This window comes from Neomonachus schauinslandi, chromosome 10 (assembly GCF_002201575.2).
Source record: "Neomonachus schauinslandi chromosome 10, ASM220157v2, whole genome shotgun sequence".
Classification (NCBI taxonomy): Eukaryota; Metazoa; Chordata; class Mammalia; order Carnivora; family Phocidae; genus Neomonachus; species Neomonachus schauinslandi.
Window position 1 is genome coordinate 60757475 of NC_058412.1, and position 25130 is coordinate 60782604.

The window sequence follows — 25130 nt, forward strand, 5'->3', positions numbered from 1 at the left end:
ACTCAGAAGTATGATATTTTAAATTTTGTCCTAAAATAGAAATTCTGCGTTGACCTACTGGCCTTGTACTTCTAAGATTATCTTTCTTCCATCCCTTCCCTACTGTCTTTCCTACTTCTCTCATCTTTCTTCTCTTGTTCTTAGTCTTGTCTTGAGATGGTATGAGGTACTAAAAATGGACAGTGAATCAGGAGAGCTCTAAGCCAGGCTCTGGCCCTAATAAGTAGCTGTGTGGGCTGGGGCATTCCACAGAACGTCCTTAGTCCTCAGTTTCTTCCTCTACAACATGGAGCTCTGGACTCTGCATACCCTGTGAAGCACTCACTGCAGTCTTCAGACCTTTCTTCCCTCTTTTACCCCCAGACAGTCCACTCTTCTTTCCCCTGCCCACAAAGCCCTCATCTCTTTCCAGTTGTTTTCTGTACTTCCATCCCTCTTCTCCTGTCTTTCCTCTCTCTTCCTCATTCTTGTGAGGAGTGGAGGATCACAAGTTGGATATGGTATTTATTCTCTTTGGAGAATAATGGAGAGATTTCTAAAGCCCCAGTTGATAAGATATATCAGCCATAATTGTAAGGTTTGCACTACTCTAATTAGGACAGTTGGTGCCAAGATATCATGGGCTGCGAGAAGCCATGGACTGCCAAAAGGTGCTGGTGCATGAAATAAAAAGGAATTGGGATGAGAGGGAAGATGTGAGGCATCTCTTTTCCTTCGCATATCTGTGCTCCTATTTGTTTTCCTTGTATCTGGGGCCATGGTCCCCATATCCTCAACTCCAAGGGAGGTCAAGGGATTCCTCATTTGTGCCCCTTCACAGGACTCCAGCTGCTCCCCAACAGTGGACAATGTTGGCTAAACTCGCAAGAGACTCTCCTCCTCCTTTCGTCTGCTCTCCCAGATTATACCTTCTTTCTACTTTGTTTTTCAGAGACAAGACCACCTCAGAATGCGGCTTCTTCCAAAAGAGCATTTGGCAGCTTTCTTCCAAGCCTTGAGGGTAGACTGAGAAGTGGTTTCTTCTTTTTCCTAATACAGGTATTAAGCTGACTTAATATTCACTTACTCTGAAAAATCCCACTTTACAGAAACATTTTTTAACATGAGCCAAAGTGTTTCTCACTAATTCAGCACAATTGTGCCTGGTTTATATCCATTGATGTTAAATGATTTCCCGTTTAATATCAATTGGAAATGGCTGATTTCCTACCCCAAACAGTACTTAATGTCAATTATGGCAGGCAGGGCAGAGCTGTTTTTCAATTAACTACACCACTCCGTTTTGTTTCCTGGTGAGTGGTGCAAAATACATGCACACAGAGCCACCTTATGAAATAGTGACAGAGAGGGATGCAGTTTTGATTGTGTTCCCTAGTCCTGACCATTGGTTTGGGAGGTGATGGTGGGATAAGGGTTGGTAGGGGGTGGTGGGAGCTTCCCTTTTCCCTTCTCTCCAGGGACCAGGGACCTAATTAGAGTAGTACAAACCTTACCCTTCCATCAGAGGAACTGCTGGTCTGGTAAGGACCAGACCTTGTTGGGGAAAGCACAATGCTTAACCATAAACAGTCTTGCTAGAACAGAGTTCGCAGACATGTGGAGGGGGGTTATGGATTCATAAAGAGGATGTGACTGTGAGGTGGATTTTATAGTAATTTTCAGAGAGCCTGGGTATGGTTGTGGCATAAGGCTGAGAATGGCAGCTAACATCTATTGAATGCCTACTGTGGGTCAACAATGTCCTGTTATTTAATCCTCTCAATAACCTTGTAAAGGTATATGCCTCTTACATAGATGTCCATAGCTGAGGCTGATAGGATTGTGTAATGCCATTGAGCTCTTCAGCAGTTGGAGGTAGAGTTCAAATCCAGGGCTGTCTGATTTTATCTCATGGGCCAGTCTCCCTTTCTAGTGAAACAAATGGTTGAAAGTATCCCTGGTATTGTCTGTTAATCAGGGCAATGCTCCTTGGGACGTTGGAGGATAGTCCCGGAGAGGAGTGGCATCCAGGGGTTTCTCATCTCCTTGGTCTAGGATCCACAGCTCGACACAGTCTTTTCTCATGTTGCCTTGTGTTTTTCCACCTCTCTCTGTGTGGAAGCCTTTCCTCACACTCCTGTTTGTGCTAATCCCACGCCTTTCAGGGACTAGCTTGAGATTGTCTCTGAAACATTCTTGACGGCTCTGCCCACCTTGGGCACTACCTGCTGAGCTCTTTCAGCACTTGTGCTCGAAGATCCTGTGCTCACATTTTCCACATATGGCTGCAGCACACTTTCTTCAGAAACCAAGCAGAAAAGAACTTCGCATGAGGGGGCTAATAGGTCAGAAATTGAAACTGAAATTCAGTTTTGTCATGTTTTACCTCATTTTTCTTCATTCAGTGAAGATTTATTAAGAGCCTGCCATGTGCCAGGCATTATGCCAGGAGCTGTTGATGCCAAGGGGTGTGTACACTAGCGGAGGGAACAGACACTGAAGGGGCGCTTCGGTGAAGGATCATAGGTACCATGGGATTGTACCAGGACAGAAGCACTTCATTCCATGATGGAGAGAAATCAAGGGAGTTTCTCTGGGGTGGACATGTGAACTGAGTTTTGAGGAGGTGGCCAAGCAATGGCAGGTAGGGATCAGAAACCTGAGAGAACATTTTAGCGCAGGGGTCAGCAGCTGCCTAGGTGTAGGTGACACTGGAAGACGCAGGAAGAAGAAACGCTCTTTAGGTTCCATCCTTTGTCTACACCTTCATCATAGGGATGGTGTGAGGATGAATAACAGCATACGTTTACTGTTTACTCTGAGCCTTGTGTTGTTATAAACCCTTTCCTTGTATGAACTCTTTGAATCTTCATAACCATTTTATGATGTAGACATTGCAGTGATGATCATTTTACAGGTGAGGAAAACTGAGTCACAAAGAGTTTACCTCTTCCAAAATAACCAAGCTAGGAAACAGTAGGGCTGGAATTCAGACCTGGCAGTCTAGCTCTCGAGGCTGACCTCTTAGCCATTAATCTCCGTTTCCTGAATGAACTGGTACATACAAAGTGCATAGCGCAGTGCCTGAATAAAGTAATCACTCCATTAGTAGTTATTGCCTTGATATTTGCCTGTACTTACAAAACAACAACAACAACAACAACAATCCCTCTCCTCTTTGGAAAGGTAAGTTCTTTGCTCTTCAGAATACCACTTTCTTAGGAATAGGTCTGTGCTAGCTGCACAGTGACCCTGTCTCCCCTTCACTGTGGGATCTAAAACAGAACAAAACGTGGAGATAAATGCTTGTGTGCCAGCCAGATTAGGAAAAAGTGAAGCTTCTTGTTTCTAAGGTTTATGCGAAGGTTTATCAGAATGCAGACAATTTCTTGTCTGGATATTGCCAAGTGAATGGGCAACTCTATTCTTGGCTACTCTTTCTAAGATGGTTTGCGAATATGCTTTCTTGGGGGGGAGGGGTCCTCTTGAGCTCTCAGATTCCAGGATAACTCATATATTTTTTGAGGTGGTTTGAGTGTCATAGTTGTGAATATAAGTTTTTCTAACCAATTTATTTGGAGGAAACGTCAGATACCAGTGCACGGACTGATCCCATTGGTTGAAAAATACAGTATATTATCCAAGTATTGCTCTGACCAGCCCTTGAATCTGTACGTTTTTCTGTTTCTTCTTCCTGTGTCTTCTGTTGACCTACATGAGACATTTTGTATATCACATATGTGTTTGAGATGTTCAGGTTTGTGTAAAAATCTGTCGGATTATTTGGTAAGACCATTTGATGACAATTTGGATTTTCTTGAGAATTCTTATAGTAGTAGGAATTTATTCTTTAAAACTTAAAGCAATTAGAATCACCCATAAATGCTAGTTATTTTTATTTTCCTATATTTTTTGAGTTTAGATCAACTTAAACACTAAAAGGGAAGGAGAATAAAAGAGAATGGGCATAGGGAAGGGCCAGGACTTAAGAGCCCTTACCAAGTTATTGAGCCAGCATACCATTGTTTCCAAAAATGGTACCAGTGATAACTCGTATGCGGTAATTTCTAGTCTAAACAAGCAAAAAGAATTTTGTTATTTGACATTAGACAGTATTTATGGACGTTGTTTCATTCATCCTTGCAGTATCTCAGAATGTTATGAGAATAAATATCTTCTTCAATTCAGACTGGCTCAAGGTCGATGCATGGAAGTCAGACCTTTGGACTCCTTTTTACTATAAGCTGACTCCCAGTGGTTATCCTTTGCCTTGATTGAAAGCATTATTCTCTAGAGTTGGGCTTTCAGAATTGTGAAGCCAAGACAAGGGAGAGGTTTATGAAGAAATGAGAAGTTTGTAAAGAATGCCTATTACATGCCTGGTACCATGATGGGCAGATTTTCAATGCATTCTTAATTCTTCAGAGGAAGCCAGTTCTCTATACCTGATGTATGCACCCCATTGGCATAGTATTTACAATAATAGGTGGTGATTATGCCAGAGAATCCCAGGCCTTGCCAAATGAAAAACAGGTATTTGGTGCGGTGTGGGGCAGTAGGTCCACATTATTGTATCCATCTCACAGGTGTGGTGGAAAGATGGTCTCAAGTTTGTTAGGCAGAAATTCTTGACATTTGGTTCAGGTCTTTGGTGCCTTTAGTTGCTCACCTCTAGTGGTACCTAATCCAACTGCTAATTAAGGGAAAAACAGAGACAGCAGATGAGAAGTGTGACTTTTTCCCCCCCCCTTTCAAAGCAATTTAAACCTTTGGAAGATACAGAAATGTAGTCCTGTTATTTGAGCTAATTTACAGTCCTTCCCTCATCCACCACAAGGAATTTATGAACCTGGAAAAGCTGGAAGTCCCTTAGCAAAGTAAACAAAGTGTAACTCAGGGTTGCATACGTTCAAGGAGCCTCTATCAGGTTTCATTTTCACACCAGAGGTGAAAAGATAGTTTGGTGAGCCATGCTTTGTCTCGTTGGGAGCGGCCAGCAGCCTGCGTGCACCGGGCAGGAAGAGAGGGTTAACGCACAGCAGTTGTCATTGTCCTGCTGAGAACAGTGATGCAGCAGGAGCTGGCGTTGACTGAGCCTAGCCATGGCTCAGGGACCATCTCCCACGTTTCAGCCTCGCTGCACCCTTTGAACTAGACACTGTTAGTATCTACATCTGACAGATGAGGAAACTGAGGCTTTTAGGTGTTTGGATGTTTTTCCTCTAGAAACAAAGTCAGAATGTGACTTCACACAATTTAGCCATGGAGGGGGCATTATCTAAGGCGGAGAATGGACTTTATGTGTGTGGGGGGGGTGGGGTGGGATTGGATAGGGTTTCTTTTTAGAAAGGGGGGAGATTTCTTGTCCTTCTGTGTTTGCAGCCCCTTGTTTTCCCCTTCCAAAGCCGACTGTGAACACTGGACTGGAGGTCAGGAGGCCTGCATCCAGTCCTTGCCCTAAAAGATACTGGCCACATGATCTTGTACACTTCTTTCCCCTCATCTGGCATCAGTTTTCTTATTCCTACAATGAGGAGGGCCACACAGGTAGCTGGGGTCTAGGACAAGTGGCTCCTGGTTTTAATGGCTGGAGGAGTTGGTGAACCAGGGCGATCGATCTTTGCCTTTCAACCCCTCCCTTATCCACCCATGTGTGGGAGACAGTGATGCTTCTCTCGGTTGTGCTAGGCCCTAAAAAGAGAGAAAGTTGTTTTTTTATGTGCTGTATACCAGACGACCTTGATGTGATGGACTGTGGGATCTGGTGACACTGCACACTCAGTACTATTCAACACTTCGCCTGAAAGGGAGGAAGGAATGGATTTATTGACTTGCGACTCTGACTCGGGCCTGTGTATCAGGCCCATTATTATGTGGAATGATTAGGCTGCAGTGGCAGGGACAAGTTAAACTAGAACAACAAAAGACCTCCTTAACCTTTACCTGGACACAAGGCCATTCATAATGACTTGCATGGTTTGGAAAACCAAGTCTCTCCTGGAGCACTCAATATTTTGCAGCCCCAGCAAATGAGCAGGAAAGGGGAAGATGGATGGGTGAGGGAGATGAAATGTAATCCAATTCTGCATAGTCCTGTTTAGAATGCTGAGTTCAGGTCTGTGTCAAAAAACAGCGATGCCTTAGAGATCATCATCATTTCCTTTGGCTTGAAAACGGAATTTGAAACCAGATACAATGGTTGCTTGCTGAGAAAACTTCAAACTATTTGTTATCCACTAGAGCAAATTATGCTGTTTCTGAAAGATATTTTCCCTCTTGAAGGAACCATGTGCCTTCTATTAATGTGAAAGGAACTGGATACATGGAGCTTTCTCACACACACACATACACACACACACACAGAGTCTCAAATACAAGGTCTCCTTGAAAAGCTAAAATAACCATCTCAGGATACTCTTACTTCTGAAAAATACTCTCCCCTCTAACCCAGCTCCCTGGCTCATCCCGATGAGCCATAATTTTTGGTGGAATGGCTGTAATGTCAACCATTTCAAAATCTTAGGTAGCACTTTTTTTTGTTTTGTTTTTTGTTGTTTTTTTCAGACACCTTCCCCTAAATATTGTAAGTATTAATGGAGCCGGATGTGATATAAGAATTAGAGAATCACAGAGTATTGCGGCAGGAGGAGACCTTAGTGATTATCTAACCCAAGGGTAAACCAACCTTTTCTTCAAAGGGCCCAGTGGCAAATATTTTAGGCTTTGTAGGCTAGTCAGTCTTTGTCACAAATACTCAACTCTGCTGTTATAGCAAGAAAGCAGCCCTAGACAATATGCAAACAAGTGTGTGTGGCTGTGTTCCGTAAAACTTTGCTTCTAAAACTAGAGAAGTGGCAGGACAGATTTGGCCCAGAGGCTATAATTTGCTGATCCCTGATCTAAGCTGTTGATCAGATGATGGACACGGAAGCCCAAGATGTGAAGAGGCTCACCCAGGGCCACCTCAGCCAGCTAGCCATAGAGCTAGGACTGGAGATCTGTGGAGTGGGAGTCAGATGCTTCATTCTGGGGTGCCTGGTCTGGAGAATTTCTTTCAGCAGCATGGTCTTAGTCTACTTGAGCTCACAAATATTTCAGATCAGCTTACTGTGAAAATTATGAGAGACTATGGAAACTATAGAGGTCATGGCTGGTGTGAGCTGAGACTTGAGTGTGGTTGTTGGTGACCCTGAACCCAAACACTCCCTTACACATGTCATCCAGGCAGGCTCTGACGGTCCATGGACTTATGTGGGCCTGTGGGAAGGAACTTAAATCCTTTCAGTCACTGGGACAAGCGTAATTAGGAGACTTGAGTGGGGTTGGTTCCAACAGATGCCAGATTGCAGAAAAGGACACTGGAGCACAACAGAGTGAGCAGGTCTGGTAGAAGTGGACCAACTTAGCCGTATTTGGTGAAGGACCAGAGTTCTGGGACAATAAAAAGCTCTACTCAAATCTAGTTGACCTGGTCACCTGGGGGCACCCATGAATCCTGCCACAATAAAACTAAAAAAAAATATGAGATTATTAGGAACCCAAGCATCTCTGCAAGGAGCTTCTGTGTTCACTTAGTACAGCCAAAAATAGCATGTATTTCTTTTCCTGATGGAGATTTATGTAGCCTGGAAATGTGGAATGAGGCAGTAATGGAGCACCAGGTAGAGAAGCTGGGAAAGTGGACACCAGGGGGTGATGAAGGTCATGAGTGGGCCAGTGCCACCAGCTAGGTGGCATAAATGGGCACCGAGGCATAAAACACAGAAGACGCAGAGGCAGACTGCAGTAACAAGCACAGGGCAGTGGCAGAGAGGAGAGACTACCTGAAGTGTTGGTTGCGGGTGGGGGTTTGTGATGAGTTGACATCAGTATGTTAGGGACTCAAGCTGAGCCTCAGCAGTATGGCAGGTCAGTGTGCTTGGCATAGGTGTGGATGAACCTCGAGAAACGGACCTGTCATATAACAACTTAACCATCTCTGAGCAGTTACTGAACATCAAATGTTACGCTGCCTGCCCTTCGGGTGTTATATTATTTGATCTGCATAACAACCCTTGAAGGTAGGTACTGTTATTATCTTCTGGGCCAGTCAGCTATTGCTGCAGTAACAACCCTCCCCAAATATCAGTGGCCTACAACAATACAGCATTTTTTTCTCATCCACATTTCATGAGGGCTGCAAGTTGGCTGTAGCTCTGCACCAAGTTGAAGGTCAGTTGTGGGTCTGTTTATATGTTTCCTCATTCTGGGACCATGGCTGAAGGAGCAGTCCTTATCTTAGACATGTTGTTCTCATAGTGGGACGATGGAAGAAAAATGCCAAGAGCAGGTTGAACTTTGTAATTACTTTTGAAGCTTCTGCTTGGATGTTGTGTGCATCAGATCCACGCACATGCCACAGGACAAAGTAAATCATGGCCAATCCTGACAGTGGTGTGGGGAAGCAGTCTCTGCCTGCCAGGAGGCAGGGCAAGTCACATGACAAGGAAAGGAAAGGGTGTTTGTGACTAATTTGATCTATCATGTCATCTCTGTTTTATAAATGAGAGAGGAGTCATTATATCACATAGCCATTCATTCATAGCCATTCATTACATTATACTTGCGGTGCGAAGGAATACACAGCTGACTTAATTATATGGGAGCTCTCTTATGCCCTTTTGTCCCCAGTCCATATATACACACTAAGGTGAGGCCATCTGGCAGGTGGAGGATACTGTGCCTGTAGAATGAGGAACACACACAGGGCATCTTAATTTAGAGCCTATAAAGTTGAAGCTCGGACAACATTCAGATTACACTTTTAAAATTCATGGCAGAAACACTTTCCTGCTATTGTATAAAAAGGCTTTTCTTCTACCATGCCCAGTCCTCTGTGGTACTGTAAGGACTCTGATCTTGCAGAGTCAATAGTATTATTCTAGAGATAGGACTGCTCTTTGAAGCAGGCCGCCTTGTTAGATTGCTTTGGGTGATATTTGAAGAAGAGTGTCCCCCTGTCTTTTTATTATTTTCAAATCTACAGAAAGGTTGGAAAGAATTGTACAGTGACCACCAAGTTTCAACAATTCCTATTTTCTCTATCAGTAGATATCTAAACACACATTTATATGTACATATGCATATATGTATATACTGAGCCATTTGAAAGTCAGTTTTAGACACCGTGATATTTCATCCTAAATATTTCTGAATGTAACTCCTAAAAATGGGCACATTCTTCTAAATAACCATATTACCATTACTATACCTAAGAATAATTTCATAAGTCTACAAGATGTCATTTGTAGCTGGTCAAAGTTTGGTACCAATCAGGATCCAGTCAAGGTTTATACATTACATTTGCTTGTAGCGTTTCTTTAGATTCTTTTATTTAGAAGAGTCCAACATTACCCCCACTTTTTTTTGATAGTATAAATTTTTTAAAAGAGATCCGGACAGCTGTCTTGTAGAGTATCCCATCATCTGGATTTGCTTGGTCATTCTCTCTTGGTGTCATTTGATTTGTGCCACTGTCCTGGCAGGATTCCCAGGTGACCTTGATGGCCAGAATGCTTTACAGGAGGTTCTGTGTGCTTGACATTGCTTCTTACCAGGAGGCACATCGAGTAGGACATCCCATTATCAGTGATCTTGAGTTTGATCATTTAGTTAAGGTAGTGAGCACAAACACTTTCCATGATAGGTTTATGTTTTTCCTTTTGCCATTTAGAGTGATACTTTGAAATCTTGTGACTATCTTGTTCCTTATAAACCTTTTACCACACAATTGTAGCAAATAAAAATACAGATGCCCAGTTAAATTTGAATTTTGAATAAACAATATAAACATTTTTTTGTACAGTGTGTCCCAAATATTGCATGGGGCATATGCATATAACATTTTTTTTCTTGTTTATCTGAAATTCAAATCTAACTGGGCATTCTGTATTTTGTCTGGCAAGACCAGTTTCTGAGCTCAAGCTTGGGTATATTGGAGGTGGAGTGTTGTGGAAAAGGAGGGGAGAAGGGAAGGTACCAAATGCTAAAGACAACCTGCATGGATGTGGTGGGGCTGCATGAAAACAGACTTGTACCTCAAGGTTTGGACAAGTGTGTCTGGGGATGCTCAAGATGCAGCTGCAGAGGCCTGGAATGGTTGCAGTGATATGTGAGGATCATCTGAGAGGGCGAGCTCTTCTGCCGCCTCCCGCCATGTGCACCCCGGACTCAGTCCCGGTGCAAGGCAGAGGTAGTGTTCTCATGCTTCTTTCTCCCGTTCTTCAGTGTATTTCGGACAGTGGAGGGGACTTTGACACTTGAAGTCTGGGCAGTGGTATGGATCAGCATTTCTTTAATGTCAGTATTCATACAGGTCATCTGAGGACCTTGTGAAAATGTAGTTGGCATGGACTGAGGCCTGAGATTCTGAATTTCTAACATATTCCTGTTGCTGCTGACTTCTCAGATGGTCTTCTAGCTGTCTCACATGGTGGGGAAGCGAATGGTATTGGAGCCAAAGAAGCCTGAGTTCAGGTCTTGGCTTTGCGGCTTCTGATCTGTGTCCTTGGGAAGTTACACCATCTTTCGAAGCTTCCATTTCCTCTTCTCTAAATAATTATGTCTAGCAAATAGGGTCGATACAAGGATTAAGTCAGGTGGTAGCTGCAAAGTGCTTATCATGAGGCCTAGCGTATTGTAAAATATGCAATAAATATTTGCTGTTTTTATTAATATTCACAACAATCATATATGTGAAATGAATAGGTATCTACGAGCTCATGCATTTTGTTCTGCTGGAGTGGATGAGATCCACCCCCAACTTGATGTGACTTATTATACAATGTACAAAGTACAGTAGACAAAGAGGGCAGCTCTCCTCTTATTCAGAGTAGTATATTTCTGTCTAGGAAAAAGCATACATATTTTCCAAGAGAGGACAACAGATTAATTCCATGAAGGGAAGAAAGCTGTGATATCCAGAACTAGGGGCAGCCTGGAGATCTGAAAAGTAACAGGTGAGGGGTGGGGAGGAGTTGTTAAATAGATAAGTCAGGGTGAATGTTCATCATTGTGGGGTTATTTAGTGTGAGGAACAAACAGCCTTGCTTCATTTCATAGTCACTACTGGGATCCAGTTTCTCAAAGAAAATTCGAGATAACCATAGCAAAGGCTGATATATGAGGACAGTAGAAATTCATTAGAAACAAATGACGTTCAACTTCTGATTCTATACTGTAGAATTTCTTGGGATTACTTGATGATGGCAATATGGCTGGACCAAGAGGGGTTCATGACCTGTAACCAGAATTGTGAGTTTGGAAGGGCATGTGTACACCTGGCTATAGCATGAGCTTTCAAGCCAGACAGATAGAAATCTTTATCCAGGCACTAGAGGGTAGTGGCTAAGAGCACTAGTTCCAGAGTCAGACTGCCTGGATTACATGCCACTTCTACCACTGATCAGCTATGTGACCTTGAGCTTATTACCTACCTTTTCTATGCCTCATTTTCCTCATATGTAAAATGGGGATAATAATCATTATATCTTCCTCATGGCATTTTTATAAAGCTTAAATAGTTTATGTAAGTATATAATGTGTTCAGTAAGTAGTAGTTCAGTGAATAGCATCACTACTGATTCTTTTGTTACTGTTATCAATGAGAGTCACCTTATTTATTTATTTATTTTTATGTCCAACCCTGAAAGCTCAGTATTATCTATCAGGGATAAGGCTCTGCCAACAGCCAGGAAACATCTTGCCCCCTGTTTTAGCCAGGATAGCAGGACATGTAGCAGCTTGAACTGAGAGATCTGATGGGTTGAAGTTGAGGTGGAAGTGGGGAGGAAGTGGGGGTGAGGGCAGCTCAGAGGATCTAAGTCAGAGATGTGGAGATGTCATGGTATGGGAAGCCAGATAAATAACTGAAGGGCACTATCAGGAGACCTGGTCTGGAAGGTTGAGACTGAGACCAGCTAGCTCATTGTTGAGGTCAGAAGGTGAGGGACCAAGCATACACAGGTTGGAAAAGGTTAGACAGGTGGAGATGTGGTGGGGAACACAGATCAAGACCACAGTGCTGGCTGTGTTTTGGCCAACTGTCCCTTCAGTTGCACAAACCAGAAACCTAGATGTCATCTTGACAACCCCTCACCCACATGTCCAATGCAGATCTCTTTTCTTCTACCTTCTAATGCATTTGCTTTTCCCCTCGTTTCCACCTCCAGCACCACCCTTAAGAAAGCCAAATCATCTTGCACTTGGACTCTAAATAGACTCCCCTCTGATCTCCCTGCTTCCATGCTTCCATGCTGGCTTCCTTTCTTTTTCCCATCCTGCAGCCAGACGGACTTTTCCTAAAACCAATAGGATCATGTTGCAGCCTGCAAAAGTCTTTCATGGTTTTGAGGACAAAGTCGCAGTTTCTAATGAGTGTGGTTGAACTCCCATGCATTCTTCTGCAGTTGTGTCTTCTTCCAGGTGCTTCTTCATGGTGTTCACCTGTAACCCTGGTCTTCCTTTAGTCCTCCTGCTCACCACACAGTACTGAGCTCTCTTGATTGCATTTGCCTTTGCCTGGAGCACTCTTCCTTCCTCCTTTTATCTACCTAATATCTTCCCGTCCTTCTAATCAGAGGTCAAGCGTCAGGAAAATTATCCTTGATCTCCCTGATCAGTGCAACCCTCGCCCTTCATTTTAGGCTCTCAAAGAGCACCATGAATTTCTCCTTTGTGAAACTTAACACAGTCGGAATTCCACATTTATTTGCAATTAATTATTAATAAGCTCCATGAAGGCAAGAATCATGTTTGATTTTGCTCAGCATTATATCTCTAGAGTGTAGCATGATGTTTAGAATATACTCTGTACTTGATAAATATTGGTTGAGTAAGTGCATGCATGAGTAAATGAGTGGATACACATACAAAACAGCAGAGATTCAGGCAGAATCAGGATGTGGGATTGTCTAACAGTACAGGAGACATTGACAGCTGAGTCATCTTACCAGGAGATAGCTCCGATCTTCCCTGAGTGTTCCATCCCTTGAGCTCACCCTTTCAACCATGAGGGATCTCTACTCTTCTACAAAGTTCAGGAATACAGAGGCTCCATTCTGGTTGGGTCGTCTCTGCATCTTCAGTTCATCATGTGGCAGGCGGTGGGCACTATTTTTTCCCCCTAATGAGTGAATGAATCATTGCCCAAGGGGAATAATTCCCCACATTCTCATCTTCCAGTTTACTCTTGGAAAGTTGGGCTGGGATGTCTGGTCTCTGTTGGAATTGGTACAGACAATGCCTCCGAATGTGCCTTAGGTCCACCTCTCCTTCAGAAAGGATTCTGAACACTGTACTTTGATGTTTTAGGTCATTCATGATCAGAGTTTTGGTCTCTCTGTCCCATCCCTGCTATGTTTTGACATACCTAACAAACCTAAGCCCTCTTATTCTGGGGTGAATTTGGACCAGGGCTGTTGTCATTCTAGGGCACTAAGCTGGGTCAGGAATCTTCCTCCCTTCCAAGGCCTGGGAATACCTCTCTTTCCTCAGTTGTTCTGAGGAAATTACTTTTCTGGAAAGAATAGACCCAGCCCCCAGTTTCTTGGCAGCCAGCACGGGAGGGAGAGTGTAAGCTGAGCCTCATCCTTTCTCCCCGCTCTTTACAAATATCTCATTCTTTATTTCCTTCCAACAACATGTGATGACCCTTTGGCAAGTCCTTAGTGCTAAATTTCTTTTTTATGGAGGCAGCAGTAAAAACTCTAGGGCCTTTGATAGGCAGTGCTGGGATGTTGAGCGGATGTAAATCACTTGAGCATTGGCTGGATTCGGTTGACAGATTTCTAAGTTCAATGAAACGTTCCTTTTCCAAATAAATCAAATTCTGACCTATAAAGGTCTTAAGCTGGGAACGCTTCTGAAGTATCTGAATTTGGACTGAGGTTGGAGGTTGTTCTGTTGGGGTGATGGGCATGGATTTTGTAGTAAACATGAGGGGAAAACTCGCGATGTAGAGTTTTTCACATTTCCCTTTTGTTTGAGGCTTTTGGTACTTTCCTCTCCTTGTCCCTTAAATGAATTGGATGCAAAATATGTGTAAAGAAAAATGAGGAGGTCTTGAAATAAGCATGGAGAATTGAACCCAAGCTTTGGTGATGGAGACATTTTTACTTGAAAAGAAGTGTGTGTGTGTGTGTGTGTGTGTGTGTGTGTGTGTGTGTGTGTGTAACTCTAAACTCTATGAACTTGTTGAAGTTCACAAAGAACAGCTATGGCTGGACCCTTATAAGGGATTACTACATGGAATGGTATTGAGGAGATCTGCTTTTAGGACTTGGAATTTTAGAAGTGTCCCCAATGTGTCAGTTTTCTTGCTGTGACTCAAAGTACCTTGAGGATCAGAAGGACCTGACTGCTATTGGACTTAGTTTTATCATTTCAAATGGTATATTGTTTCCCCTTATAACACAAGTGCCCATTAGCCTGTTCAGGGACACAAGGTGTCCAGAATGGGTAATTTAGAAAGGCACTCCCTCTACCTCTCACCTGTATGGGAACCATCACAAATGGAAATGTGCAGCTCCTCTGAAGCCGGATATCAGTCAGGTGAGGGACTGCGTTGACACTCACTAATGGCCCAGTTATCACGGAATAGCATAGTGCCATTAACAACTGATTATACACATTATTGGGTAGCTCACAGCTAATGGGACCTGTCACAAGATCTCAGAAGACTGGGCTTATGATCTGTTGATAAATAGATATGTGGTACACGTGGGTCAGTCATTTCCTTGTTAAGGAGGAAGGAGGAAATGAAGTGACAGCCTCAGCAGTTCTGCACGGACCATGGCTATGTGCCTGGCTGGAGTTTGGTATCAGGATGTGAGACCTGAGCAGGGGCTGGAGTGCAGTGGGACATGGCTCCATTCTAGACCTGCAAATATAAAGGGTGGTTGTGGATAGGCAATGCCACGGAGATTTTAAAGAGGGCCTCAGAACCTCAGCAGCCTCACAGCAGGTGTCCCCCTCCTAGCAGGCCCCTTGGGAACCTGGCAATGCTTTCTGGTGGGGCTGTCTTTATTCTTATGTTTTCTTTGTGGGATTTCTGTGGGGGGCGGGGAGATGGTATATCCTTTTTGAGTGTCCTCAGTTGTGTCAAATCTTTAGAGGAGTAGTTTGAAGATGTGAAATAAACAGAGATGGGAATATTACTACAGACTGTACTGTATAATTTAAACAATGGTTGAGGTCTTTTTTCCATTCTGATACAGTTATCCAGGGTGATAGTAAATTAGATCTGAACTTTTGGCCACAAATACAGGTGTGCAACATTATTTTATTGAAATCAAATTGTATTTGATTTAGCTCAGATGAGAAATCGAATCTCACTCATTTTGCTAGAGAGTGGGGGATGAAGATGTTTCTTCAGGCCACTCTGATATCAGTGGACCTGGGTATTGTTCAGACCCTAATCTGTTCCTTGGTCTGGTGCTTCCTTGGCACCCTATTATTGTCAAGGCTGGGAATCTTTCTGTCTAGGGTCAGCCTTGTTAGGTGCATAATGCCAGCTCTCCACCAGAGGCCCTGTCACTTCCTCAGGGCATCGCAGAACCCTGGAGTCTCACCCCCCCTCCAACCTCATTCCAGTCTTGGGAAACCTCTCAACTCAAAAGCATCTACTTCTCTACCTATGTCTCAAGGAGCTCAAATTTTTAGGGGGAAAATAAAACAGGTAAAGACTTCTCTGCAGGCAGTTTCTATGTTTGGCCTTTACAACCCTCTGCTAAAGTAAGGGAACACAAAGAGCCTGGCTACTTTTTGGGAACTAAAGAGGGGGAAATATAGTGAGAACAAAACACACATTAATATCTCAGTGCATTATACTGCTGTGATAATGATGGTGATGACAGTGATGGTGATAAAGATGATGATTTATATTGGCATATGGCTTTAGAATTTCAAACCACTGCCTGGTATGTTCCCTGTAGTAGGCCAGTAAGATAGGAGAGTGTGCCAAAAGGAAATGAAAACTCAGAGAGGTTTTGTGAATTGGCCAAGGCCACACTGTAGGTTAGTAACCACAAGTCCTCATTTGCTGGTTCAACATAGTTTTCTTTGAAAAGAGGCCACATGTTGCCATCTTTTGTTTGGGGAATACCAGGCCTACCCTTCTAGGGCAAAGTGGCTTCGAAGTGACTTAGAGACAGTCAGGGTCTTTGACACGCAGGGATGTTAACAGAGGGAACCTGAGACTTCCAAATCCCTCGAAGTCTCCCTGCTTTCTGGGCAGCAGGGATGCCTGTCAGGTCAACCCGAATTTGACACCCTGCCATAGGGATGGATTCTCCTGGAAAGGAAAGAAAGTTTATTTTGGTGTTATTTTTCTCCTCTGCATCAATCTCCCTAAATGTCTGCTGCTCCTTTCCTTGTACCAGGACTAGCTGTTTACTTAATTATTCTGACAGTGAAAGTAGTTAAGGGTTGGACAGAGGAGGCAGAAAAGGATTGTGCTGGAAGGAAAGAGAAATGTTCTATTTTTTCAGAGGGACACAGATTTATTTCAGTTTCAGTAGTTCTTATTCAAATTCATCTGAAGTAATTAATGAAAGCTAGAAGAAGACCTACACACACACACACACACACACACACGCACGTGTGCGCCCGCGCACCTGCGCACACACGCCCACACCCCTTCTTAGGATTTTTTCACTCTTATTTGAATTATGTTGAGCTGTTTGGTCTATTGGTTCAGTACCCCAAGCCTAGTGCAGTATTGTCATCCCTTGCTTTACAACACAGTCATTATATCCCTAAACCACATTGTGATACACAGTGCCTTCTGTTTACGACTCCCGAAACTCCCACTCCATATATCACCTGCCATAAAACCCATCAAACTGCTGCTACTAAAATGGTGCACAGTGGTCTAAGCAGGAGCCAGGCAAATTGTGTGATACCCTACTGTGGTTAATGAGAGTGAAAATGTGGTTAGGATTTTATTCAGGCGATGTTCATTTGTAGGGCCATTGTAGTGAGATGGCAAAGAAAGATTCTTTTGTTAACTTGAATGACAATATATTTTCTATTGTATGGAGTGGCTCAGTGCAGAGTTTGCCAAGTTATTTGTCAATTGTAAATAAGTCAAACTGTGACCTTGAACGACTAGCTTTTTTTTGCTTGGGGGTCCTGAAAACTAATTAATATACCCAAATTGTTATATGGCATATCAGAAACCTGTTGCCAGATTTTAAAGTACAGTAGTGAAATTCGAGTCTTAATAAAGACAAAAACAAAAGTTAAAATAGAATGTCCCTTTTTTGTAGAATAGATAAAATTTATTGTGTCTTTTACCTTGGGGGACTTTTTTTTTTAAAGAAGATTCATAAGAGAGAGGGCACTGTACCTTTCAAATTTTTTGCATTCTTCTGAAACCTGCACATATGCAGAAAATTCTTGGTAATACCTGTAACCATCACTGAGTCCCTGAAAAGATATGTGAGGATCTTCTCTAAAAAATAATTAGAGCAACTAAACAGCTTTGTTCTGTAAATAATCTTAATTAAATGGAATTCTCCCCCCTCCCCCCACCCTCCCTTATCTCCAACTCTAGAGCCAAGACATTTTGATCCTAGTAAAGGGATTTCTTAAAGGTTCAATCAATGCAGGTATTTTACTCAAGGAACAAGAATGTAACTTCTCTCCTGTTAATACACAAGCCACCTTATTATTGTCTCACACACAGCTCTTTGTTTTCCTCTGAACAATTAATTGTGTAGCATGGAAGACAAATACTGCTAATAGTAGAAACTTTCTTCCACAAGCCTTGGTCCATTATGAAAACTTTAAAGAAAAAATTAGCACAGTGTATATACAGCATGTCTGATCTCATTAACTCATTAATTCATCACTGAGAAATGAGTATCCCCAGAGACCACTCTGGGCAATGTCATGGAATCAGAGCTTGTCCCTGGCATATTTTTCCTCTTTATTTGATCTTCTCCACCACTGCCCCCCTCCCCCCATGATTGGGGTCCTGCTGTCCCTACAATAGTGTTGTTATCACTGCCAAAGCTGCTGTGGACATCCCACCAAACCCCAAGTTCTCCACTAAGTGCTTCCTATATGTCATTCATTGACACACACAACAATGCTATGAGGTGGGTTCTAGTGTATTTTCTGCTTTACAGATAAAACAAATATGAGGCCCCCTGGAGATTAAACAATTTTCCGAAGGTCAGGTGAATAGGAAGAAGTAGGACCTATTGTGGCCTCCTTTCTTTTAGACCTTTTCCTTCTTCCTCCTGATCACCTTCGCCTGGGGTTCTCTCCATCCCCAGTCCTTTTACCCCCACCATTTCTTTAAAGTCTTGTTCTCTTCTGGGGAAAATGAGTGAGCAGGGGATGAGCTATATAACCTCTCCTAACTCCCATGTAAGTGCTGCCTAATCTCAGTGCAGGGCTCTTGTTTCCTGGAGGTCCTTAAAATGATGCTTTTCCTGGGTATGTTACATGCTAGAGCCTCAACAGAGAAGCCCTTGGGAAGGAGGCACTAAGCCTGCTTCATAAGTATTGGGGGCTGGCCCCCTCTGCAATGAACGGATTTCCTTAGAGATTCATATCTCTGTGTTCGTATCTTGGCAGCGCTAACCATGGAAGAGAGTAGAGTTCCTATTACCAGGAAGGACTAAATAGAGGTGAAAGAAGTATCCCACCCACAGAGGTTTTGTGGGTGATACTAATAAATTCTGTGTACGTTCATGAGGCTTTGTTCATCAACCCCAGTATTACACCATCATAATGCTGAGACAAATCATTCAGGTAGAAACAAAAGGATAGCAAAGGAAGAATACTATTCTCCATAGAATGGCCACAGGCTGTGGGGCAGAGTTTTCAGATTGGGCCCCTCTGTGATCTGTTTGACTTCTTTGGGGGAAATCTGATTTCAATTGAGTCATATTGTTTTAAAAAAATTCCAACCCCAAACAGCACCACAAAGAGGAAATTAAACTATAAAAAGTGCATTAGGGTAAGGGTAGGGCTCTAAGTTACTGTCCCAGAAACAAGTCAAAATCAAGGTTAAGAACAGAACCTGTAAGTTGCTCTAGTAGACATTACAGATAGCACCAGTATTTACAATTGCTTGATATAAAACAGTCTATCTTGCAGTGGATGCTGACATCATAAGCATAGCACTTAGGACTTGGGGGTCTCCAAGTACTTTTATAAGCATCCCTTTACTTATTCAGTTCTTATGGAAAATCAGATAACTAGAAAGTACCATTATCTAAGCCACATAGATAGAAGTGCTCCAGTTGGAAGTGCATTCTCAATATGGGGGCTAGCCAGGTATTGTTGGCCCTCCAAAGGCTTGGCTACCTTCTTTCCCTGACTCAGCATTCCTGCACTTTGTAATGTATATTTCTGGCATTAGAGATCTGCATTAAGATAAGCAGTTGGGGGCAGTGGGCTGGCTCAGTCAGTAGAGCATGTGACTCTTGATCTTGGGGTTGTAGGTTTGAACCCCATGTTGGGTGTAGAGATTGCTTAAAAATAAAATCTTAAAAAAAAAAAAGATAGGCAGTTGGGGAAAGATAGCTATTTATATTCTAGCTAGCCTAACTAGCTATGTGACTTTGGGCAGGCCACTTATCCTCTCTCCCATGCCTACTGTCCATAGTTATTTTGAAGATCAAGCAATAATAAATAAATAAATAAATAATGTGGTCAAACCTTTGAAAATCTAGAGCATGAAACAATTGTATTATCATTATATAGGAGAAAAAGAAGAAAAACAAAGGAAAGGTATAATTTAAAAAGTTAAGGTGAGGATGGGCCAGTGTTTTGCAGGCATGTAAACGTAATATCAAATTCAATTCAGGTGTAGTTGTACCCTTCCTAATTATTTCTTACACCTGGATGTGGCCCATGGGAAAATTCTCTCAGAGGCCATGCATTTAGGGTCTTGTATATTTTTAGGTTTCCTTATTAAGTAGAAACCAGAAGCCTTTTTATGTCTCCATGGGGACACGTCCAGAGCTTGTATCAGCAAAAAAGAAACCATAATGTGAGGTGTTGGGGTTAGGACAGAAAATCTGAAGGGGTTCAACCCCAGAGAAATGGGACACCGGTCCACTGGCTGGCCTTGTGGGCTGTACAACTCGATGGTCTTCTCCTAGACACAGGATGGTTGTTGTGTTTAAAAGGAGCTTTGCCTTTTAAGGAGGAAGGTTTAGAAGGGTGTGTGTGTGTGTCTGTGTGTGTATGTATGTGTATGTGTGTGTATGTGTGTGTTGTGTTTATATATAGGCTCTTAAAATGTTTTGGGTCTCTTCACTTGCAATAGGTGAGCAGTATCAGAGAGGGAAGAGAAGAAAAAAAAAAACAGCTAACAGATACTAATTGAACACCTGGTGACATAGAGTATTGTGCAATATGTTATCTGTGATAATCCTTTTTTAAAAGAGGTTGGACATGGCCATATTTTTTACTCTCAACTACTTATTGTTTGCAGGTTCACCAAATCATTCTTTCTGATGGTTAATCCACTGCAACCTGCCTAGTTTCAAGCTGGGTTCTCTGGGGTTCAAAAGAAATAGAGTCATACTCACTGGCCTGGAGAAAGTTATGGACTGGTCAAGGAGAGTATACTGATAAAAAGAGAGTTCCTAGGGGTGCCTGGGTGGCTCAGTTGGTTAAGCGTCTGCCTTCGGCTCAGGTCATGATCCCAGCTCCTGGGATGAGCCTGGCATCGGGCTCCGTGCTCAGCTCCCTCTCCCTCTGCCTGCCTGACAGCCTGCTTATGATCTCTCTCTCTCTCTCTCTCTCTCTGTCAAATAAATAAATAAAATCTTAAAAAAAAAAAGTGCCTGAAGTGAGAGTATTTGCAGTTAAGTGATGCATCAAGTGGCAAAGGCAGCCCATGCTTTGATGGGTTCAGAGAAAGGGTAGTTTCAGTACTGGAGAAATAGGTATTGGAGTTGCAGATTGTGAGTAGTGAGATCCCCTGGGAGTGCTGGGACCAGAAGTGGCAGAGAAATGTGGGTAGAATTTGGAGACTTACCTCTATAAACTCTATGGTTCTGTGAGCCTGGGACCAGCAGAGGGAGCACAAGGTAATAAACAGCTTTGGTTTGAGAACTTGACTGTGCTCTTTGGAGCTCAAGGAAAACAAGGCCACAAGAGCAAGATGGGATCATTCACCATTATCTTCTCTCCCCTGGTATGTACTTGCTGCCTTTTAAAAGTCTACCATGTTTTGATTCTTCACTCACAAATTTTGTTGTATGGTAAATGCAGAAACAGACCCCATACCAACCAAAAGAGCCCACAAGCAAACAAAGAAAATCTAGACAAAGAAAAAACAAAACAGTAGTTCTTAATTGTTCTTTAAACCAACTTCAATTCTTTAGCCTCCCAATTCTTTGAATAATCGGGTAATATGAAGAACTCACAGAATATTGTAGCTCAGACACCTGTCACTTTAATATTTTCTCTGCCTTGGGGAAATGGGCTATTTAAACAAAATTCAGCAAATCAATGACTGTTGGAAAGGAGATTTGAGGGTAACTAATGCAATCTTTCTAAGGCTTCGGTGGTGAAACATGCATTAAAAAAGACTGCAGACTCATGTTTATTCTCAGCAGAACTACTTTAAGTTTCTACAAACTTGGCCAAATATGGCCATAGATATGTTAGAGTGAGCCTCCAGCTTTACTGAGCTGGCTCTGCTTGGCTCTCCATGGCCCATTTCCTGGGTCTTCCATCAGTTCAGCAAAGAACAACACAACTCCGCCTGCCTTGGGGCCTTTACACATGCCATTTCCACTGGAAGCCCCACTCTCGATCTCCTCTTCAGCCTTTCTTTGGCCAAGTTAATTGCAACCCAGTATTCAGATCTCAACTCAGGCATCACTTCTTACGAAAGTCATCCATGACCTACAGACGAGGTCTGTCCGCCATACATTCTCAGGGCACATTGCACTTTTTATTCCATAGTGCTTAACAAAGGGTGCAGTTGCATATGTATTTTTGTGACTGTTCCACTCATTGTTCTTTACCTTACTACACCAAAGCTCCAAGGCACAGGGACTCTGTCCTTTTTATATACTGTTGTATCCTCAGGTTGAAGTATAGTGCCTAGTACTTATGAAGGTTCAATAACTACTTGTTTACTGGATAAAAAAATATGTAATAACTATCAACTGCTAATAGCAGGTGTTACATTCTGCTAAGGGAGTACTCTGGGAGTAAAGAGAAGAACTGAGACTTAGGGGAGGGCAGTAAGGTGAGGAGAGCCTTGATAAATACTAGTTTTTTTGTTTTTTTAAAGATTTATTTATTTATTTATTTATTTGAGAGAGAGAGAATGAGAGAGAGCACATGAGAGGGGTTAGGGTCAGAGGGAGAAGCAGACTCCCTGCCGAGCAGGGAGCCCAATGCGGGACTTGATCCAGGGACTCCAGGATCATGACCTGAGCTGAAGGCAGTCGCCCAACCAACTGAGCCACCCAGGCGCCCAAATACTAGTTTTTGAAGGAGAGAGTTGGAATGGGGAGCAGAGTGGGAAGGTATTAGGAGAGAGGCTAGACTGGGAAGCGTGCATAGTGCTGGCTAAGGGATATATGGGGACATATGACAGAATATGTGGAGATAACTGCCCTGTGCCAACTCTGGGTTGAAGCACCAGTCACAGTTCAATGTACTGTGATCTGAAGAATGTTACTGATAGTGCTGGTTATTCTTTATTTGCTTCCCACCCCTGAGTTCATTCTATTCTTTATATTCTTTCTGTGTCCAGGAGGCTGACCTGAACTCCTGGTTGGATTTGGCCAATGGAAGGCACTGGCATGGACTGGTGGGAGAGAGGGAGGAAGGAAAGAGTAGGTGGGTATGCCCACTCCCTCACTTCCTTGAGTGCACATCTCTGGCAGCATCTGGGACGCCTCTCCCTTGGCTGAGCTCTCACTGGTCTCAGGAAACCATTTCCTATGCTCCTTCCTTCCTTAGGGCCTCCTGCTAACTTGAGTCTCTTCTTGCTGCTCTGCTTGTTCCTTGTTCCTTGCTTGTTTCCTTAACTCTGCTTACTCCTCTGTTAGTAGCCCCTTGTTAAAGTCTCATTTCAATCATCTGCAGACAACTCTATTTCCTATTGGGATCTTGACTGATGCACTTACTTTCTGCAGGTGATGGCCATTTGTCTAGATTCACATTAGAAATCACCTCTTTATTTTTGAGCAGCACATTGGCTGTTAGATTCTTGGCTCTGTCAGTGGATGGAAAGGCCTCTCTTTCTGCTGCTTCTACTGTGCATGCAATGGCTATACAGTTAACAACCTGATCCCAAACCTAAAATCTCTGAAGAAATGTGACTTAGAAAACCCCAAGCTGGCAGGGGCATGGAGAATAGAACCATTAGCAGGTAAGAGTGCTTATTAGACATCCAGTCTGCAAAATTCAGGTCACCACATTTTTTTGAACTGGGTTATTTCACTAGCTGCCTCAGTTTTCTAATTTATTGTGCCAGTGCAGACCCTGGGTTTGCATCCCTTCTTCTCCCCTTGCCCCAAATAAAAAGTACAGCAAAGAAAAATGGGAAGATGATAGGTGCAAGAGATTTCTCTCCTGGTTCCAGTCCTATTTTGATATTATTGGCTAGTTGGATTTTTCTCCCTAGACATATTGAACATGTACCCCCAGATCTATAAAATGTCCAATTAAGAAACCAAATGAAAGTGTTCAGGAACCAACTCAGTTATACTGGTACATAATGTAAGGCTTTCAAAAATAGAAGAGAATAATTTAAATATGTTTTTAAACTTATGGCGTAATATTTCTTCTGACACTCCCCACACTCAACTCCCTGCCAAATACCCAGAGCAAGAAAATACTAAGAGTGAATTTTCTAAATTAGGAATTGAGAAATGACCCATTTACAGAAAATCAAATGGCAGTCTCTCACACGTTCTGCAAGTACCTGAAGAAAATATATAGACGACTCATTTTAGAATATGCCACAGAAAGGGCCAACCCTTGATCTGTAGAATCCTTTTCATTAAGGAAACCTTTCGTCGTGGGATGGAATGTTGGAATAGAAGACACCAGGGCCTGGATCCTGTCTTCACCTGGGCTTAATGGGACTGGGCTGGGATGCCACTCAGAGCTCCATGACCGAGAGGAATGGAAATATCATGTTGGGGATTTAAGGTAGAATGGCTGCCTGATTGTTTATTCTAATTTTAGCTTCCTTCAGATTACTTTAAAGAACAATTTTGTATTATACAACTTGTACTTTTCCATAAATACTCATTTCTGTTTGTTTTGAGGCTCTACTATCATTTTTCTTGCATTCCTGAGTAGGAAATTCTACTCTGAGACCATCGTCCATAATCCTAGGGCTTCAAAGGAGAGCTGACATGGCCCCTCGCTGCACTTCCCGTGTGCAGACCCTCCTCTCTGCTGATTCTAGAATGGGGGTAAACAAAGATAAGCGTAAAAATAATCTGGATTGTACCTAAATCAAACCTCTGGGCCTTTTCCTTAGCCAATTTCCCCATCCTTTTCTTTCTCCAGAGGTATATGGCTAAAGGAAAACCACACTTTTTACAATTGGTCTTGGAGTATTTGCCGTATGTAAGGGACTGTTTATAGGGCTGATTTATAAGTATGTTGACTGTGGTTCACAGCAGAAATTCACTTAAGTAATAACTCCAAGCCTTGCTGTGTTGGTGCTCCAGGCTGGCTGGACTCACTTCAAGGAGAGTCAAAAGATGCTTGAAATAAATTATTTTAAATTTAGTATCACTTTAAACATATAAGCCAACTCGTTGTAGTGGCCTGGGAGTCAGAAACATAGCTCAACTTGTGCTACGAGCTCGTTGTGCAATTTGTGGCCATTCCCTTACCTCTTCTAAACTTCGCATTCCTCCCTGGACGAGGAAATGTTTGGATGCAGGACCTCTGTGTTGCACAACTGCAGGGGGCGCTATTTACATTGCCGTCTGTATGGTGCTTCAGGGAGGCTCCATTCGCATATACCACAGTGAGAATGGCATCTTCTGGAATGAACGGTACATTGCTGAGGCCCAGACTTGACTTCTAAATCAATAATAGCTATTGAGTACTCATTTTGGCCCAGTGATAGAGAGGCATGCAGAAGACAGAAGGCACAG

General features: G+C 42.8%; 1 long non-coding RNA gene across 1 annotated transcript; it reads left to right on the plus strand.

Annotated features, from left to right (window-relative positions):
• Nucleotides 1-988: 988 nt before the first annotated feature.
• Nucleotides 989-24042, plus strand: LOC110588869. Its single transcript, XR_002480847.1, has 3 exons — nt 989-1038; nt 22760-22845; nt 24019-24042. It is a non-coding gene; the product is annotated as an uncharacterized LOC110588869 (long non-coding RNA).
• Nucleotides 24043-25130: the final 1088 nt, after the last annotated feature.